Raw genomic sequence first — 6,662 nt, forward strand, 5'->3', positions numbered from 1 at the left:
CTTCGTTCTTTGGGGCTTCAAGCGCCGTCACCAAATGATCCTCCGTGATCTTGTGTTTTCCATGGGAGGAACTTTTGGCCTCTTCCTCATTGCGTAACTTTTCGCTTGTGTCTGCACGACAACACCCGCCAATTTTCTAACAATTGTCAACAATATGGATTCACAAAGAACCTTTGACCCTATGCAAGATGATCAGCGCAATACGATCATTTGAATCTGATCTTAGATGTGCGTGACAACACACAGATTAGATGTGGAAAGTGTTGTTTTCACTAACTACCTGAGTGATGAGGCAAACACGATCGAGGAAAGCTAAGGGAATAAAGCGAGGCAGACGTGGAGATTTGAAGTTTGGGCAGCATATCAGGCCTAGCCGCTTGGAACCGTCAGGAAGAGAGTGATTGATTTCATACGACCGATCAATTGGGCAGCCTTTTCTGGCAAGAAACACCCACTCTAGCATGAAAAGATGAAGACTCTGGAGAAGGGCAAATAAGTATTTTCACCTTGGCAAAATGGGAAGTTGCTTCCTCGGCGCATCCAGGGCGGGGCTCCACAATGATCATCATCCCTGCTAAAAAATACGAAGAATTTATGCAAAGAAGAGAAATATTTCGAAGTTCGAAAGACGGAATGACGAAACGAGGACGGGATCAGGATATCTGCAAACAGGCACCTTTCTCAAATTCACCACTGCTGGTGTCCATGGAGTCATCAGATCCAGGCTGCACATCGTCGAAGGTAGCCGTGGGAAGGAAAGAACAATTTTCGAAAAGCACAAACTTACGAAGACGATGCAAAAGCAAGATACGTCGACTGGGCCAAGTCTGGGTATTTTGTACCTCGCAACCAGCTTAGCATCTACTCATCTGGCCGGTTCCCAAGAGGAAAATAGAAGATACTGGTCTGGGCGTTGCACAACATGCTCATACTGAAATGTGCGAGGAGCAGAATCGTTCAACGCCAGCGCAACATGAACATGAAGGCAACGATAATCGTAATGGAGAGCGTATTGAAGGCGTGCATGAAACTCGGTTGCTAACTAATGAAATTCGGCGTCGCAAGGTACGAAAGCTCTGAACCAATTCGCTCAACTGGAGAACGAGGGGGAGCCGCTCCTAAAAAACTTCAAGCTACGTTACATCAAATCTGATCTATCTCGCGTGCAACTAGTCATGAGTTATAGACCAAGGCTGAGACGTATAAGGAAAATGCAACAAAAATGGAGTGACGACTCAGAATGTTAAGTAAAGCAGAACCAAACAAACTTCAGAAATTTGGTACTCCAAGTGGTAGGAGCCCGCCCCGCTGCATGCAATGTAAGGGAAGGGGATTCTTCTCCGCTGCAGATTGCAGTCGACACTGATCGCTCTGGGACCAGACATGGCTAAGTCACCCTCTCCATTTTCTTGCATCCGAAACACAATTGAGGTGTTCTTTTTGGGTGAGAACAACTGGGGTTCTTCTCTGCATATACTTCATCAGAGGCGCTGCCGCGTTGTGACGATCGATTGCTGTGTGGAAGCATGCAGCATGTGTTGGAGAGGCTGAGCCAAAAAACAAACATGCAATTAAGTCGTCGCAAGAAGAGGAGACGATCGGGCGCACGTAAGTTGGTGTAGTCATTAGCGCCAGCTACTGAGCTGCAAGCCTTGCCGTCTTCAACCTCGCAGTAGATTTCATCCATGTAGTCTGCCACAGGTCTTCTCCAATTCTACAAAACAGAAATACAAGGAAGGAATTATTGAAGCACTAAGTCAAGCTGGAATGAAGAATAAGATTACAAAATGCCGCAGAACCACAGCTAGAGCTCCACGCTCTCTCTTGACTGCTCGCACGTCCTAAAGAAGTCTTTGAAAATGTCTTAAGCGCCTCCAAGCACTTTGCATGGATCCTCTTATAGTCATGGACATTGCATATCTACAACATCCATGAAACAACGGCAACACTCTCAGTACGGCCCATCCAAGTCACACGAGAAGGGTCGCACTCACATGTGTTGTGCACCAACCAAAAACGAACTAAGGGGAAAAAAATGAGGTTGAGGGAGACAAAGACGCGTAACCTCCACTAAGACCTGCAAAGGCAGGCCAAAAATATCAAAACTAGAATGCTTGGCCAGCTACTAAGTATATGGGCCATCTGCTAACTATATGGGCTATTGTAAGTAGCTAATAATAGGTCGGTTAATCTAACGGCTTCAAATGTACCACATGGCTTCGTAGGATTTTAGAGTTTCATAAAACGCTCAAGTGCTGGCCTAGTAAATATACTAATACATATAAGCTTTGTGGGACATACATAATGTCTATATGTTCTAGGTTTGCAGAAAAATAAGGTCTTGCATTCGTTAGTGCTATCACTAAGCAAAATAGGAAGGTTTAATTTGATAAAGGGCAATATCTCATTTGAGGAAAAAGCTGATGACTTCAAAGTCATAGCCATAGGAGCTGAGAAAAAGGCTTATATAAATTAATGTCATATACCAAACTTCAAAGTCTATACCCCTAAATTGAACGTGGAAGAAGCTTTGAGGGATAAAAGGTTTGGTCACTTGAACATGTGAAGCCTAGTTCTTATGAATGAGGAACATGAGTAGATATTTCCAAGGGATGTATCTTGAAAACATGCCATGAGAAGAAAATTCAATGAAAAGTGGTATCCTTGAATTGGTACACTTAGACACGCCTCAACCTTGCTTCCAAATTGAGGTGAGAAAACCGTCTTCTTCTAAAACTCGCCTTCATTCAAAACATGAATCTTCTTTTCTCTCAATTTGGGACTCAATTTTTTAAATAGACCCACCATCTTGAATTTTCTTTCTTTTTCACTGGAAAACAAGTCATCTTTGAAGATCCGTATCTCATAAATGGCGAAGAATTTGAAGATAATCAATAAGTTGACGTTTGGTCATCTTTAGATTCTCTATAATTTGCATCAATCTGCCAAAATCTACTATTCTTTTCCACAAACTTTCATTTTAAGGCTGGTACAAAAAATCCAAGTAGAAAAATCACTCCATAGTGCTTTTCTGTAATCTATTAACCATTGTTTTGCCATCTAAACAAATTGAACTATGTAAATTATAGTGTATCAAAATTGTAGCCTCCTAAGATGTCTATAAATTTCTCAGATAGGAATTGTTTAAAATGAAATGTCTTCTCATATGTATTTGTATTTGAAAAAGGAAAAATATAAATATTAAAAAATATGATAACAACAAAATATAGAAAAGAATAGATAGATGTTATACATGGTTGCTCAAGCTACTATGTCTAGCCCCTTTTGTGATGTCCCTTCCATGTCTTGTTTGCAGGTACTATCCTTGTCCTTGCCATTGTTGATGAGGATGCCATTTGTATTATGATTGGCTCTAATCTACCTATGACGTTACATCTCTTCTTGGTCTTTGTAGTTCATCTCTTTATCACCAATTCCACCATCCTAGATTGATGCTCGGAGGGGAGAATGCCCAAAAGCAACCTGTTTGGAATGAGTTTCTTTAAATTCCACGTGAATTTTTTCAACACCAAGGAAAAGTCTATGTAGAGGTTTCTTGCAAAAGCTCACCAAGATGAATTACCATGCCCACTTTATCCAATTTTGTCGAACAACAAACCAAGGTCCATTGAAGAGATCCCTTCAGCCAGATTGATTGATAAACTTGGGGTTTCTTTCTTGGGCACCCAAATTCCTTTTGAAATCTAGAAAAGGGGATTCAAAATGTGGTAGGTACAATAGTTGAAATTAGCATCCATATTTGCCCTATGTTGGATACAAATGTTGAGATCAAACATCCATATCTTCCCCACCTTGGTTACTAAGATTGGCTACAAAAGATATCTATTGAGGTGAGAAGAATGGATAGCATGATTGGATTCCCAAGTTAGTACACTATGGACGTGGGAAAACTAAGTAGTTCAAGACCAAAAATGATGTTGAAAACCAAAGAGAGGAAGGAGTGGAAGAGACCAAAAGAGTCAAGACTGTGCCTCTAAAGAGTGAAATGTGGTTTATATCTTTATTTAAAAAAATCATTTACATGTGCTTCATGCAAGAAGATGTGTTTTTGCCTTTATGTCTCTAGCAACTCAAAGAAAATAGATCAATTTGTGGATTTGAAAATGCTACTTGAACCTTAGATACAATTCCACATACATTCATTGATCCTTAAACAAAGCTCCATCTACATTGAACCTTAGATCCAGCTACACCTCCTCTTCCTCCTTTTTGGTGCATTTGGTAAGGGACCTTCCACTTCTTCTATGCTTATTAAGTTGCTATCTCTTCTAGCTACAAGCATCCTCTCCTTTACTCTTGTATGTTACTCTCTCTTACTAGGGGGTTCCTAATCTTGTATGGCATACTTCACATTTCAAGAATAAACTATACAATTCTTAGCACACCCCCACATAACCATTGCATTGTAAAGATGCAAGATACTTCTAGAAAAATTGTAGAATTAGCCAAGACATAAGAGCTTCAGGTGGACATGTTTGGAAGAACCTTGAAGACACAACACCATTTAAGAAGACAGATTGGGATAGCTAGAAAAATGGTTCAATATGGAGATAAAGAGGCTTGAGAGTAGTCTTCTCTCCATCTTTTGATGTAACATCTCCATGTTTCTTTCCCTCTTCAAACACATCTTGGAATCTTGTACATTCCTCTATATGCTATTACACATTACTTGGTCTATGCAAATGGGTCCAATTCAAAATATTTTTCCCCGCATTGATAGCATACCATACCATTTCAAAATGTGGAGTGCTCTATAGTATTCACTTCTAAGGGTGCAAACTCAATGGTGTAGGAAGAAAGAAACTAGCTTGAATGTAGGTGGTGAAACATGGGTTGGATGGATCAGTAGTAGGACAAAGTTGAAAGACATAGACAAAGAGAGAGAGACATTGGAGAGAGAGAAAGACACACACACACACACACAGAGAGAGAGAGAGAGAGAGAGAGAGAGAGAGAGAAATTTCAAAATTCAAAGAGCAGTTACATGATGTGGGTACCCAATTGTCTACCATGGATGGACACCCAAAGTCCTAGAAGAATTATAAAAGAGCACTAGAAGAGCATTGTTTGGGACACTCCTTTGTGGTCCACCTTACCATGCTTCCACCCATTGTTATTTGCCTTTGGTTACCCCCACAAGAGAATGTTTTGGTATATCTCCCCAACCTTCCCGATTGTGCCTCATATCCATTCCGATACTTGTCCTTAGTGACACATGAACTATAGCGAAGAATTTTTCATACTAAACTAGATAGTTATGAGAAAAGGCCAAAGGGGTTCAATTTTGAAGGATCCTATTTTAGAGACCATCGCTCTACGCGATTGTGCCTCATATCCACTTCAATACTTGTCCTCAATGACACATGAACTATAGCGAAGAATTTTTCATACTAAACTATGTAGTTATGAGAAAAGGCCAAAGGGGTTCAATTTTGAAGGATCCTATTTTAGAGACCATCGCTCTACCATTGGGACTATTCTCCTATTAGGATAAACTTATGCTCAAGGCACTAATAGCTCTCGTTATGTCTAGCTACCCATAGTAATGATAGTCATGACAAAATGGCCACTACCTAGCTGAAGGATTATTTCTTAAAGGGAGGCTAAGCCATAGTACTTGTGTTGGACACAAGCATATGTCGTGGAAAATCCTATGAATGGCCAACTACCTTGGCCTTGCATGCTTCCCCCTCTAGCGCACTCTTGTTGAGACATATAATGCCCTTGCACTTGCCTTTGCACTTCCACTCCAAAAAACCCTACCTCCTATATGCACTCTTGTTGAGATATTTAAAATATTTGCCTTTGCCTAACCCAAAAAGCCCTACCCCTTATGCCTACTCTTGTTGGTGTATAATGCCTTTACCTTTGCCATTGCCATTCCATTTCCTTTGCCCTCGCCCTTTGCCATTTCCACCTCAATGCACCCTCTTTGTTGGAGATATAAAAATCCTATTATCTCTTCTTTCTTTTTGAATAAATGTGATTCCTTTGGACAAACTCTAGGGTTCAACTACTACAATCACCATGCTAGGAATAAAATACCTTGATTTGCCTCCATTCCTTTGTCAAGATATACAAAGTCTTCTTATCTTCATTTTCTTTTTTGAGTACATGGCTTTTTCCATAAATAAAGCAATAAGGACATAGTTTCAAATGCACATATAATAGAAACTCTTCTTATCTTTGCTTTCTTTTGTTGAGTACATGTTTTTTCCCATAAATAAAGTGATAGGGCATAAATTTAAATAAAGTGATAGGACATGATTGCATTCACTCCCGCAATTGTTCTTATTTGTTTGGGTTTAAGAACCAAGGCATTTGCATTACATATAGGCTAGATCATTTGATATGTATTGTTGATTCCTTTCATAGCCAGCTTTGCCACATAATAGAAAGCAAGCGTTCACACTTGCTAAGTTTGCAAATACCTCACGTGCATAAACTTGTGGGCAAGTCTTCCTTAGGGAGTTTGTACTCATCTTGAAAAGTGATAGGGGTGTGCATGCCAAACCCCATAGCTAGCTAGTCCCTTTGAACTACAATGAACACCGACCCTCATAAACCTGTTACTTCTAGCTAAAACAAACAAATTTGACTTGAATATTCAAAACACATTAATACTGAACTGCCTCCCGAAA

General features: G+C 40.1%; 1 long non-coding RNA gene across 1 annotated transcript; it reads right to left on the minus strand.

Moving 5' to 3' along the window:
• Positions 1-757, minus strand: LOC147893708 (uncharacterized). Its single transcript, XR_015542204.1, has 3 exons — positions 677-757; positions 507-571; positions 1-111 (listed from the first exon to the last, which is right to left on the minus strand). It is a non-coding gene; the product is annotated as an uncharacterized LOC147893708 (long non-coding RNA).
• Between the last annotated feature and the right edge of the window lie 5,905 nt (positions 758-6,662).

Source organism: Dipteris shenzhenensis, chromosome 15 (genome assembly GCF_047967505.1).
Source record: "Dipteris shenzhenensis isolate YYH24624 ecotype China chromosome 15, Dip_SZ_1.0, whole genome shotgun sequence".
Classification (NCBI taxonomy): domain Eukaryota; kingdom Viridiplantae; phylum Streptophyta; class Polypodiopsida; order Gleicheniales; family Dipteridaceae; genus Dipteris; species Dipteris shenzhenensis.